Source organism: Anser cygnoides, chromosome 8 (assembly GCF_040182565.1).
Source record: "Anser cygnoides isolate HZ-2024a breed goose chromosome 8, Taihu_goose_T2T_genome, whole genome shotgun sequence".
Classification (NCBI taxonomy): Eukaryota; Metazoa; Chordata; class Aves; order Anseriformes; family Anatidae; genus Anser; species Anser cygnoides.
Window position 1 is genome coordinate 5,987,312 of NC_089880.1, and position 14,976 is coordinate 6,002,287.

At 41.6% G+C, this 14,976-nt stretch overlaps 1 long non-coding RNA gene across 1 annotated transcript in view; it reads right to left on the reverse strand.

The window, feature by feature from the left end:
* Positions 1–14,976, reverse strand: part of LOC136791386 (uncharacterized) — a 40,329-nt gene that overhangs the window by 21,943 nt on the left and 3,410 nt on the right. The window contains exon 2 of the long non-coding RNA XR_010833285.1: positions 10,930–10,998. This is a non-coding gene — a long non-coding RNA (uncharacterized lncRNA). The remainder of the gene's footprint in view (positions 1–10,929; positions 10,999–14,976) is intronic.

The window sequence follows — 14,976 nt, forward strand, 5'->3', positions numbered from 1 at the left end:
GCGACAAATGAGAATCGAACGCTTCTTGGGCTCCAGCAAGCTGCTAGCAGAACAAGCCACAAACCTGGCACCTAATCGTGTGTCACGCCAAGTATGTTCTTTCCCTTTGGGGGTTACACTATATTTTCTTTTCCTGTTAGAAAAGCTTATAGAAGAGAGTGTTCATTACCTTCTGCTGTTATTTATACGTTTTTATCCTGGTTCCCCTCCTGAATCCCTCTGAAAACCTGTTATTTGTCCCTCGGTTTCTCAGGCGTTTGGGATATAAAACAATTTTCTGATTTCAATTTTCAAATCTTCAGTTTTTCACTCTTATTTCAGCTTGTCTTTTCAGAACTACGGTGCTCAACAATGAGCACAGTATTTTACATGTATACATACCATCAACTTACATATATCACACAAATACATCCCAATTTGTTGGCCCCCCCCTTTGTCTGAAGACGGGCACAGCATTTAATAACAACATATAGTATCCTGTTGCTTTGGTTTTGTTTTTTTGTGTTTTTTTTTGTTATGTTTTGTTTTGTTTTTGTTTTTTTTACAGAATTGAAAATCATCTCAGGCTCCACTAAAATTTTTAGTCTCTTCCGCAATGCTCATTACATTTTATCTGCTCTTCTGGTTCCTACTGATGCTTTCTCTGCTAGGTCTCTCAGCGTTTATTCAGTCTCCTTTAAAGGAACAAAGAATTTTGTGATGTTGAAGTGTTACTATTTTACAGTCCCCTTCTTAAAGGTAACTGAAAACATCAGACCTAGAACACAACTTCACCCTTTGCTTTCTGTAATGGGTACAAAAGACACACGCAACCACTATACTGGGAGAGGATCTCCTGTAAGTTTCATCACTAGAATAAAGAGAAAAATTCACAGCCATTAACTCATATCAGGACTGAAGTGCCGTCCCTCCTCTTCACCACACCACGCTGGATCACTTGTGGTGAATGTACAGTCTTCATCCTTGTGAGTATTTACCAGGTCTAAGCTTAGGACACTAAAGGAATACTGTTCTAAGTATGCCTCAACTTCACTCAATTTTCAGACATGAACAGCTTTGGAAGGCATCTCACGAGCTATACAATGGAAAGATAATTGCAGGGTAGTGAAATGAAGTTAAATGCAGCAACTTAAAGGTAGTACAATGAAGTTAAATGGAGTAACTTAAAGATACAGAGTGAGGAATTATTGTTCTTATGCTTCATCTGATTACAGAATTACCACTTGAGGCAGCTGTAAAAATGTGACAGTTATATCATCTCCATGGAGCTCAAACACACAGAAATCCAAAAAGCGTTCAGCTAAGCTCCTGACATATGCCAGTTTCTACTGCAAGGCCTGCGTAATGTTTTCAGTGTTGCAAGATCTTCAGCAGAAACAATCCCATACTACGCATAAGAAGTGTACATACAGAGTTATCAGTACTTCAAAATGACAGTGCAAGTGGTGCAGTTTTCTTTATTACACCCAGCACCTTCTGAAGTCATTAAGTCGCATCTCCCAGCACTTTACACCAGCTCTTTCTGAAGGGCTGGGTGATGGAGCTGCTAGGGGAACACCCTGGCCCTTGTGCTGCCTCAGACCCCCAGAGCCCAGCTGCAGTTCTTCTCAGGAGCTGGGCCACAGCACGTCCCAGTTTTAATTCTTCTTCCTCCATGTTCCAAACCAGATTTTTCAGGCTACGTAATTCTACTGACGCTGCTTAAAACTCCTTTTTCACATCAATATTTTATTTCATGTTTGTCTTTCCTGGCATTCATTAGTAGCCAGGCAGCCATTAATCACTATTTTCTTTTTGTGAATCCATCCTATTTCAGTTCAAAGATTCCACTCAAAATTTTAAGAACAGTCAATAAATAAATTGCAGCATGAATATTTATGTACTTAAACCAGTTAAAAATATACATATTAAAAAATATCTTTTGGAGATAGCTTTCAGTCCTGTAAGAGTATTTGACAGTGGAAACCATTTTATGTCAGGCAAGAATAGGTCTTAAGAAAAAAAGAGAGTAAACTACACAATACCAAAATAAAATTCTTTAAGAGCAACACTCCTTTCACTGAGAACTCTACAGGGAAACTTTTGATCCCACTGTGAATAACACAGCATGCCCTCAGCTGAATGCAAACATTTATATTGTTATTACTGCCAATAACAAAATTTAACCCTAGAACTGTTAATAAATGGTTCTATTTCATTGTAATTATGTGCTGTCATTTTCTGTTTTGTTTTAGATTTTTCATAAGAGAAGTAGCAGGGAGTCTGTCTGCAGTTATTTCTTTACAGATTTTCTCAATGAATCTAGATTTCAGCCTTCACAAAAACAATTGTTTTGAATGCCAATTGCTTTCGTACCCAAACAATTCTTAAACAATTGTATATGTTAATTCCAGACATGTACCCAGTTGTAAAATTTTGATCTGATTCAGATTTGGAAAACAGATTATTAAATAATTAATACCTACCATCAAATCAAAAGACCCTCAGAGCACTTGGCGATGGAAAATATCGTAGGCCCTTACCCAACACAAGGGAGGGGTGCCTGGAAGCGGGGCTCTGGTAACCACGTGGCAGCGGGCGCTGCTCCACCAGAGCCCTGTAAGCGATGCACCGAGAGCAGCGACAGCTTTCGTGTCTCCTGTCACCTATAGCTCCATGCACACACAACAGCCCAGCCTTTTTCACAAGGACATGGCACCATCAATGCTATACCAGGAGATCAGAAGGGAGTGGTCACCCATCTGTGTGCTCCCAGCCCACGAGAAAAACCAGCACAGCAAAACTTCACTGTAAGTAGCTCTTGCAGTAACGGGAGTATTCAATGCCGGCATTAACTGGAAAAACTGCAATGCTAGGGTGAGTTGCATCCCTTTGTCCAGATCCAACTTCCCCCAGATTTCATGTAATAAATGAATACTATGCCTCCAATGTTGTTGTTCATCTATCACCATGTTGGTGATTATCACACCATTACAAAACAAACAGAAAAACCTAATTTCAAGGAAGATTTATGGTGAGTGAAACACATTCAGACTTGACTAAGGTAAAAGTAACCCAATAACTCTGATGTTTGCTCAAACAAAAATATTTTTTTACAGCAATCCAATCAAAATACAGGCTTAAAGCATCAGTGCTGAAGTATTTGAACATAATTGCCAGCATAGGAAGGAATAAACGCTGCTTAATAAAACCAGAATGAGATACATTAGCTAGATAAAAAAGACTATCATTCTGACTATCCAACTGTCATTATAGGTTAGTTCTTGATAGTGTAACCTTCAGTACTGTCCAACCTAATTCTACATGCCTGCAATGTCTTAAATGCTCTGCAATTTAAAAGCAATAAGCTTAAAATAACCTGCAGGTTAAGAATACTGGGCTGGAAAAAAAAAATCACAGTAAAGAAATCTGAAGGCTACTGTTGAATCAGGCAGGGTCACTGTCCCTTAAAGAGAGGAAAACTGCAACAACAGAAGTATTTTATTCCTTTTTCTAAGATTTCTGGCTTTCTTTTCCTGCTTTGATACCTAACTAAAATGAACTATTTCATAAAATACCAGCAGGATGATAAAAGGGTGCCAAAATATATAGAAATGCCTGAAAAAGGAATCTGTGCTCTACAGTGCTGAGGGCATCCACCCCACAGCCATAGCTCAGCATCTCTTTATTTTAGCTCATGTTCCTACAAAGATTGTTTGTTCCTTCAGCCCTCCGTGCATCCTCACCACGTTCCAGTAAGAGCGTAGATAAGGTCATCTGTGTGCTGATAGGGTTTTTTTCAATTAGCTTTTGGTAACTTCTTCTAAAAGAAATAGACTCACCCACAAGCAAGTAGCATGACAGAACCAGGGAGATGCCCCAGGCACACAGGAGTGCCACTGTGCCACTGCCCACTCTGCGATCAGATCCATCTCACAGGCCTCACGTTAGCTCTCAGACAAATTATGCTCACATCATAACATGATGCCACTTCAGACCAAGTTGCACCAGAATTAATACGTGTCATCAGCCATAAAAACCTCATTTCCCAAACTACAGAATTATAGTGATGGTGCTCACACTTATAGCATGAAATGTTTTTAAAGTGGCCTGAGATTCCCGTTTGCTATGACGAGATCTTTGTTAAAAAAAAAAAAAAGTTATCTCAGCTGTCTACTTGTACTTTTGCCTTTCTTCCTGATAAAAGTGAAGTCCAAGGGAGAGCAGAGTGAAACAAGGCACTCTCCATATAGTAAAAAGCCCCTTCTGAAAGCGAGAGCATATGCTTTTAGTCAATGGCATGACTACACTTGTTTGAAGGCAGTGAGAAGACCACAAATGATTCCTTGCAGGTAGTATCTCCACTCAGTGCAGCAAAAATAAAGGTGTCAATGGATGAAGTAAGCCCCTAAAATAAGAGTCACTCATCTTTATTTAAACTATGACAAGCATACAGATTGTAAGAATAGCAAAATAAGCTTTACGAAACTTAACTGACTAACTAAATCAGATCTTAACCACTGCGTAGGTTGTCCAAGTGCATTGCACCATGCACCGCCCATTCATTTCTATTAGAATTCATCTCCAGCCTCTCTTTAGCTTAATAATTTTTCATTTATTTGTCTTAACTGAAAAGTATCATCTCATTTGTGATCCAGAATCTTGTATGGACTAAGCAACGTCAAAATTCCCTTCTCACAGAGAATAAAACCAACATTGCATCATCTCTGTGATCAGTTAACCTGTGTATGACTATGCTGTAAGAAGTCATAAATTACCCTTGAGCAGGAAATCTCTTTGGGATGAGAAACAAGGAACAAGACTTGAACCCAAGTTTTTCCTGTAATGCATTTTACAAGTTCTATACAGCATGAGATAAAATGCGGAAAAGATGAGTGGGAGAAGCATGTAAGTGAGCTGGAGAACTATGTTATTTGTGTTTCTTCTGCACCATTCAAATGCCAACCTGTAACAGGCACACAGAGCAATGAAGAAACAGAAAAAGCTGTGGGCTGTAAGAGGCCCAGAATGGCTTCAGCAAGCACATTTATGTGGCTCTAAGCAAAATAGCACCATTGCAAGCTAACATATAAAAACTGTACAAAAAGAGAACACTTCTCCGTTGTCCTCTGTTGTGTGGACATCTGAGAGCTGTCCTAGATCTTCCTCTAAGCTTTGAAAATTCATTGCTATTCATGCAAAAATATAGAACTTGCTTTAGCTGCACATACGCCTTCCCTGACTGCAGTGAGGTTGAATAGGTATAAGATGCTCCATCTAGAACACTATCATTGTGAAAATAAAAAAAATCACTCACATTTTTAAAGACTGAATTTACTTAATAGCGTTTACTTAATAGACTGTCAGAGAGCTTTGAAGGGCGATGATCCATGAACTAAAACTTAATGTATTATATGATAATGAATCCAAAGACGGACTATTGAGCAGATAATTACACATTCATAATGGGCAGTAATGGGGATTATGGTCCATATTATGGCCTATTATGCCTGTTCTGAAATTTATATAACAGATTTTTCAACAAAGACATATCACAGAATACAAGAGGGCCCAAGCTACGCTCTGCTCCCACACGGAAGCAAGACAACACAGGGGATGCACGCAATGCTATCAGTGCCCTCGCAGCAGTCCTTTTTCCAGCATCCACAATATATCTTTCAGAGGTCGTGAATGTGAGCAGTTACAATCAAAAGGCAGCAGTACTTCAGAGACCATTACTCCCAAATCTTCACACAAGTAACAAGATGGTGACACATCACACAACATGCCTTGCTCAAATATGACCCTACTTTGAGAAAACACCTTGGGAAACCAGATGCTGTGTCCTCGAGACTTCATCACTTGGAAACACCACAAGTAAATTTGCAGAGTGTTTCAGGAGGTCACAACATTTAATAAAGTCAGCCTTGCCTTTCCCCCCTTAATATAGTAATAAAGCAATGCAACATTTCAAACACATGAAATATTACTCCACCCTCATTGGAGAATTGACCTCAATATTTAGCTTCCACAATTCATTTAAGCCACACTCTATTTCACTCCAAAAAGGGAAAAGTTAGACAAGTGCAAGAAAATCTAGACTTTTCCTATATTATGTATCATTTCTTGAAACTGTCTTGCTTTATTTGTCTGGTTTGCTCCCTATGAATTTAAGGAAACAACAGGAAATTCATACAAAAGATCAAATGTACAACAAACCAGGTTTGGTTTGGGCTGTTTGTTTTTTTTGTTTGTTTGTTTCCTTGTGTGTTTTTTTTTTTTTTTTTTTGAACTTTAGAAACCAGCCACAGGAAAAACAGCACAGAAAAATCATTTATGAAAAATACTCATATGAAACAAGGTTAGCTTGTAGGACAAACAGGTAAATGATATAAGACAGTTGCTGCACGTGTTTTACTCACACGATACATTCATTAGTGAGAAGGTAAAGGTAGTCTGATTTTAAAACCTGAATTATTTTGCATTTCTGTTTGCGAGGAGAGGATCAACAGCAGCTTTCTACCATCTTAGAATTAATCACACTGCTATATAAATCCTCTATATTTTAAGAACTCTGTAAGTGTGATTTCAGAAAAGTTAAATAATGTATGAAATTGAAAAATGTCATTCTTTTAATATCTTTCTCCTTGTAAAAAAATTGCAATTACAACTATAAAAAACGATTGTAACCTTCTTTTAAAGCGTTATAGAACTTGTCATTGTTTAGTTAACCAATTCAGATTCAGCAAACGTGACCTACGATATCCTGAGGGAAAGACCTATTGTAGCAGTAAGCAATACATCTCTACACACTTGTAATTCAAAGGCACTGAGGCAAAAACTGTCAAAACATTACTAAAGTCGACAAGGATGTATGGTTCATTAGTCTAGGAACTGATGTGTTATGGACCTGTTTGTGATCAGCCTGGTAATTTAAATCAAGTTGCAAGTTTATGTAAAACTACTAGGACTCTATTATTAAATTTCAGATCATGCCTTCAAACACAGGCACCTGTAATTGTAGACATTTATCACAAGACCCTAACTAGTCCCCTATCTTGTCAACTTAATCAATAATCAATTCATAAAATATCATTACTTTAATTGAAAATCTCTAGCTGTTTCCCTTGTATTGACTTTGAGGGCCAAACTGCAATGTAACAGCAGTAAGCCAGTTTTTGTTCGTTAACATGGAATTAAACCACAAATTATTCAATATTTAGAAGCAGCTACATGTTGCAGAAAAGAGCCATCTGCAGCTGCAGATACAGTGGACTCGCACCACACCACCGGCAGCCCATCCAGGCACACGTGGCACAGGCCACCTTCTCATCAGGTCTCTTCATCCACCCCAGCTTTGCATCCCTCAGAGGGACATTTCAAACATGCACTCACTGTCCACATACTCCTACTGCTCTACTGCCCACTCCATTGAAACAGGGCAGACTGGTTTTGTGCAGTTAGCTTAAGGAGAGGAGGCATTAAAGAGCTGGACATGTGGTCACCGCCTCAGTATTTCATTCACTGCAACAGGCCACCGCAAAATGGGTCAAGATCAACTCCGAAAAAGAAAGCAGGGGTGATGACATGCTGCAGAACTGTAAGCAACAGTACTAAACATGAACAGATACACTGGATATCCAGGACAAAATCGCAGTTGTTGTACAGTTAGTTGCTTAATTATCATGTTATATTTAGTTTTTCTGCATGTCAAGTAGCATATTACTAATACTGCCTCCTGCATTTCCAATTTCAATAATTTCAAAGTCTGGTGTATCAAGTCAACACACACTAGTGAAACAAGCCATTGCTTACATTCTGCAGCCCCCAGAAGACAAAAAGGAAGCACTAAGCACTGAACCCTTAAAATTCATGACTTCCTGATTATGAGGACTATAATACACTAGAACTCATCTTATTATTAATTTATTAACCTCAAATTTCTCTCTTTATATATCTTTTTATTCGTTTATGAAAATTACTGCAAGATGGGAATGAAGATTAACTTGAAAACACATGTTATCAGTGTACAAGATATCCCAAATTCTATCACAGAATCACAGAATCATCTAGGCTGGAAGAGACCTCCAAGATCACCCAGTCCAACCTCTGACCTAACACTAACAAGTCCTCCACTAAACCATATCGCTAAGCTCTACATCTAAACATCTTTTAAAGACCTCCAGGGATGGTGACTCAAAAACTTCCCTGGGCAGCCCATTCCAATGCCTAACAACCCTTTCAGTAAAGAAGTTCTTCCTAACATCCAACCTAAACCTCCCCTGGCGCAACTTTAGCCCATTCCCCCTCGTCGTGTCACCAAACATGAGGGAGAACAGACCAACCCCTACCTCACTACAGCCTCCTTTAAGGTACCTGTAGAGAGCGATAAGGTCGCCCCTGAGCCTCCTCTTCTCCAGGCTGAACAAGCCCAGCTCCCTCAGCCGCTCCTCATAAGACTTGTTCTCCAGACCCCTCACCAGCTTCGTTGCCCTTCTCTAGACTCTCTCGAGCACCTCCATGTCCTTCTTGTAGCGAGGGGCCCAAAACTGAACACAGTACTCGAGGTGCGGCCTCACCAGAGCCGAGTACAGGGGGACAATCACCTCCCTAGCCCTGCTGGCCACACTGCTTCTTATGCAATCCAGGATGCTGTTGGCCCTCTTGGCCCCCCGAGCACACTTCTGGCTCATATTAAGCTGACTAAATGTGCAGATTGACACACGCATCTAACTTGGTGTCGTCTGCAGACTTACTGAGGGTGCACTCGATCCCCTCATCCAGATCATCGATAAAGATATTAAAGAGGACTGGCCCCAGTACTGAGCCCTGGGGGACTCCACCAGTAACCGGCCTCCAACTGGATTTGGCTCCATTCACCACAACTCTTTGGGCCCGGCTACCCAGCCAGTTTCTAACCCAGCGAAGCGTACGCCAGTCCAAGCCACGAGCAGCCAGTTTCTTGAGGAGAATGTTGTGGGAAACGGTGTCAAAAGCCTTACTGAAGTCAAGGTAGACCACATCCACAGCCTTTCCCTCATCCGCCAGGCACGTCACCTTGTCATAGAAGGAGATCAGGTTTGTCAAGCAGGACCTGCCTTTCTCCATGTAACATCGAAATACCATTAGATAAAGAAAATAAATCCACAAAAACACAAGGAAGACCAAAAGCACCTGCCTACTCAATAGCAAAATACTGCACTTATGCCTTATTCATAACATGAAAAGTTCAGGGACCAACGTTGCTTTTCCAGCCTCAAGATCCATCAGCCAAGACTCAGATGCTTGCTGCTATCTAAAAGGTTGTCAAGTTGCCCTAAAGATGCCCTGGGAGCAAATGACACATTGCCTGGAACATCGCACTGTGCTGAGGGATGAGACCCTCTCCTAACTGCACCACTTCACAGTACTACTGCACCAACTGCAAGAAGGGGGGTTTCCCTGCAGGCCGTGATCAGAAATCATTGATGCAGAAGGACTTGCAGAAGACTCTGGAGAAGATGAGAAAGTAAAACACCTGCTCTCTCCAAAGGGCTTCCACCTATTAACAGCCCTTACAGATCTCTTTCTACCAAATGAAGTTATTATACACAAACACCAATAGCAAACAAGTTTTTTCCTTCAGAGATGCTCCTTTGAATGCCAGTTACTGTTGAAAACAGAGACATGCATGCACAGAGCAGGAGACTAACAAGGATTTGTTTTGAGAGGTATCATCTTTTCAGAAGGCAATCAAAAAAAATTTGTTTTCTTTAAAGCTGTTCTTTACTCTGGCCCGTGTGTCCATATTGGTCTTTGGCGTCAATCCCTAGAAAAAGTGTATAACTAAACACACAAAATAATAATAAAAGTTCATAGCAGGCCTAACCCCGTCCCATAACACACTGACAAGGCTACTATGGATACAAGCTCAAGCAAAATGTGTACCTGTACTGATGAAGCACAGCAGCAGAGAGAAAGGTATTCAATGACACAGCTCCAGAAATATACATATGCATATATATTTTTACAAGAATTTCCATATCCCCTAATGGCTAGAAGTTTGTCACTTGGAAATTCATGAGAAAATTTCTTGTAACCTGTAGGTACCAGTTTTTATATCAGATTTTGATTTGAATTCAGGATTAAGATGAAATCAGCTTTCGAAGCAAAACAGCTTAGGCTTCTTCTCTCTCAAAACCAGAAGACACAATGAAGAGAAGCTTGTCTTAGTTTCACCAGGAGAACTGTGTGATATCCCGCATACACTTTTGATTTTTTCAAAACAAGAGTCAGTGTCACAGTTATAGTAATGCAGCATACTTGTTGAATTTTACTTGGTAATTGGTTGTGAAGTAAAAATTTCATATGTAACATACAATCTAAATTTTCACATGAATACTTGTAGGCAAAGACTGAAGGAGTTACTATATTATTACCCATGTCACATTGTAAGGTATCTTAATAATTAAACAACATCACTTTCCTGATAGAGAAAAGTCCTGGCTGAAATTTAAACGTAGTTACTCCAAACAGAAATATGCATGAGTAAACATTTGCTGCAATTAACTGAAGACCACAAAATCACCAGTAAAGATTTTCTTTTAATGTACTTTTCCTATGCAGCTTATATAAAATCTGCAAGTTTTCACATTGACCAATATCAAAACAGAACACAGAAGTGAAATCTTAAGAAGAAGCAATGCATAACTTTGGTTTAAAACCATAGGTTTCCACTTCTTTCCCGCAGGTCTGTTCTCCTCTTTCCCCCTCTACCCTCATACACCAACACATTTAAAAGGCAGAGATGAGTGTTTTCCACAAAACCTGATTTTAAGCTAGACAGGATCTTTTTGCTCAGAATCCCTTTCAGTGTTCTTATTACTGCCTGCTAATTATTTGCATTATCTAATTGTCTCTTTTACAAGAACCTCAGGATAGTCTATACATATGCCAATTAAAATTGCTTACCTGCCTGCTGTATGTAATCGTAAAAAGGCTTACAAGTCTCATTTTTCCTCACCAGCAAGCAGACTCATGCTAGAAATAAATAACACATCCAGATTAGTATAATTTACTGACTCAGTGAAGTCACCAAAATTTTCATTCAAAAAATGCATGGAAAAATTGCCCTTAGTCATACCAGGAAGACAGGTACAGGGAGGAAGAAAACAAAAGAAACAGTTCGTGCCCCACTACACCAGCTGGAACACTGACATTGGAAGAGACCTTACTTAAGTCTCTCCTATGCCCAGTCTATCTCAGATGCCATTTTCCTCTTTTCTAATCCTCATGCTGCCTAGGGTGTTTTATAGCTTAAATAATTGTGGGACGAGGGTGTTTGTGGGAAACTGAATGATAACGTCTAGCCTTCTGAGCGAATGCCACAATCAAACTATTTATAGGAAGGGGTCCTTGACGAGCCTCACTTATCCTTTCTGTGCTTACGTAGGATCCAGCCCATGGTGAGCAGCAGCAGGACCATGCTCAGCCTGGCAGTTCTCAGGTGCCCTGTTCTTACCCATGCAGAAACCACTCAGAGCCCAGGAAAGCACAGTTTCAGACCTCAAACGAATATTAGTGTTGGAAACTAAGGAATATCCTAGTCTGGGGATAAGCCCAGCTGAGGAAGAAGGAATCTAGTTTTCGATTTAGATACTTAAGCTGACAGGCACCTGAGTCCCTTTAGGAATGAAGGTTTATGCCTTTACCATAAGGATTGACTTATGCTATTTCCACTTGATGGATATTGCTAATACAGCATAGTAGCAGTGAGCAGTCACACAGTGAAATAGCACTTGAACTGGACAAAAGGAGCTGTGCATTTTAAGTCTCTTTTCAAGGACATACTTTGCATCAGAGATTCTTATTTACAGCGCTCTGAGACATACAGGAAAATGATGCTTGTTGCAGGCTGTCGACTAATGCCGCCAGGCCTCCCCAGAGCCCCAGCATGTAGTCGGCCAGAGGGGTTACCACAGGAAGAAAACACAACGAGAGCTTCAAGTGTTCACACCAAGCTGTTGTGTGCAGCTCCTACTTGTTTCTACAGGGAAAAGGTCGGGGCACCACTTCTCACCTGCCTCGTGCCACACTCCTGATTCCAGGAGCGAACTGCAGCCCGCAGCGCAGGACAGCGTGACCAGCGGCAGCCCTCACCCCGCGGCTGAGGGAAGCAGCCCGGCCTGCATGGCCTGCGGCCACTGTGCCCTGCCTTGCCCTGGGTGTGCCGGTGCCTGCTTCCATATCAGGCCCTAGGCAGCTTTACCTTCCTATTAACCCCACACAACACGCAGCTGTTAGGCTCAAAGCCTCGTTATAGGCAAAGAGGAAAGGAAAGCACAGCACTGACGTGAAGCTGAGAAAGGACTACAGTATAATTGGAAGGCCTCAAAGGCTTCAGTCCAGTTTAGTTGTCACAAAACAAACAAAGATAAAGAATGCTACTACACAAGTATTGATATGCATTGCCTTGTGTACTACAGGCACACTTCCTAGCACCTTGCCCTCCCCTGGTGTCACGCTTGCCCTTCTGCTGTCCCTTGGCCTCAACATGCCGATGGCCGCAGTCACACACGGCCAGTGCCACCCGCATCCCAGCTCCATCGCTGGGAGAACCGTGATCTCCCTAGGAAGTACTTAAGGACATTTACATGCTTTTTAACATTGTTTTAAACCTTGCTCTTTCTGTAGTGCTTCAAAATTATCGTATGTGGTGCATTTTGCATATGAGGTATTTGCTCTGTGCTAACTTTTCTGCCCAGCTCTCAAGTCTGTTTCTTTAACTGGCCATCAGCAAGTTGTTCATAGCTGGGGGTCTCCAGGGCCCACTTGTGTCCCGCCTCTCACCATCCCACACCTGCGCTCCTCTGTGGGACATCCTGTATCCCCGCTTCTGAGGCCTCTGACTCTTCTGTATGCTAATGCCATAACATTAGACTCGTGAATACCTCATTCCACACATAATTACTGCTCATCACTGTAAAAACACTGTTGCAGTATGATACAGACATAAGCAAAATAAAAATTAGGCCATTAGAAAAATTGTTGTTACAGCAAATCCAAGTATAAAAAGAAGGCTCAAAACCAGTCATGGCAAACTGAATCAAAGCAAGCAAAACAAGCCCCACTCAGAGGCCTTGCAAACTCATTACAAAGTCTTTGGCCTCGCTCACTGTATGCCTGAAAGTGCTGCAGAACCCCATGCTCCCTGCCTTCTTCCTACACTGCCCTTCCGAGCAGCCCTGCCTGCTGAATTCAGTCCCAAATTCCCGGTGCAGCTCGTTGCCCCAGAACTACTCAAGCAGGATCAGTGTGGGCATGCTCTATTTTAGTGGTGAGGGGCAGGCACTCACAAGCCATACATTAGCTCCAGCAATTAACAAATAGAGTCTCACCCACGCAATACAGCCCTGGGCTGGGGCATCCATGGAGGGAAGGGCAGAAGCTGACAGCTGCTGCAGCCAGGTGCCAGAAAAAAAAAAAAAATCAGGGCTACGGGCTTGTAGCACAACTGGCGAGGATGCAGAGAAATGTAGCCAGGCGACAGCTTGCAGTGAGCACTGAGTTACTAGGTTTCTGCAGGGGCTGCAATCAACCTCTAATTCAAGAAGTAATGCAATACACCAAAGGACGAAGACAGCTTGAAATACAAATGGAGTTACAACAAGAAAACAAGACTTATTTTTTATTTGGTCAGGGCTTTCTGAAGGGGAAGAGGAGGGAGATGGAAGAGCTTAAGAATCCAATTTGGATGTAACCCTGTAGTCCGATAAATGCAGCTCTGCCATAGCTATAGACGGGGCCACAGGTGTTGTATTACCCAGCTGCAGGCCTGGGGCTTGTCAGGCTCTGCCTGGATTTAAACATGGTGGCAGCTCAGTTCTAGCTGCACAGCTTTAACAGCCCTACCTAATGACCAGATCACTTCCCTGAAACATCTTAGCATTCCACGACTGCATAACACCTGCTGTTAAAACAGTTTTGATGCATTTCTGTAAGTAACAGATGATGATAGCTAGTAGCTATCTTATGCAGGATGAACAGCTGTGGCCAGAGAACAGGTAAGTACAAACATGACAAAATCCTTGAAAATCTGAGCACAGGACGATTCCAGAGGCCTTAGGTCCACAAATAACTTGCCCAGGGCCAGCTCATTTGAGCTACTGCTCAAATAAATGCAACCACAACAGCTCACTTAGTTTGAGGAGGAATAAATACCCAACCTGTGTAGAACACTACGTATGTAGTAAACTCAGATGTAGCACAGAATCGCAGACCAACAAGGAGGAAGAAATTAACATCATGCTCCTTGTGGCAGAAGATCCAAGATGCAGATGATTCCCTGCTGCCCACCCATTTTCCATTGTATGCTCTGCTTCCGAATCACCTCGGTGCTCCCATACCTCAGATGCACCCTAATCATGACACCTGCATGCACTGCTGCCACTGCTCCAGAGGTAATTTTCATTAGTTCTTTCCTTATTATTTTATTCCTTACTAATTAATTTATAAGTTCAAAGCAGAACAGGAGAATTTGGGGTTAGCAAGTGACTTTGCTCTAATGAACCCCTCTCATCTTAGCTTCTGCCTCCCCCTGTTCCCAGGCTGCAGCCAGCATGCTTGGAAAGCTGCAGTGGCCAGGAGGGAGCCCCCCACACAACTACTTGCATGGCCCCACCACGGCCGCACCAGTGAGTGCCCCAGCTGCTCGCAGACAGTACAGTAACTCTGGAGAACGCATTTCTGCTCTCACAAACGATCTTCACATAAATCTGCTCAATATTAGTCTTGATTTGAATGGAGTGCTTATTTTCTTCAAGGATATACCCACTACACAACATACATACTAAATATTTGTGCAACAGTCCAAGAGGACGAACCTGTGTTCAGAGATGAGATTTTTCTGTGCTAGACGCTTAAGCACATATTGTCCCCAAATTATTCTTCAGACTAAATCTTACAGGAAATATATATAGATGAGACCTTAACTTTTTTTTCCTCCCAAAGTTTCACACA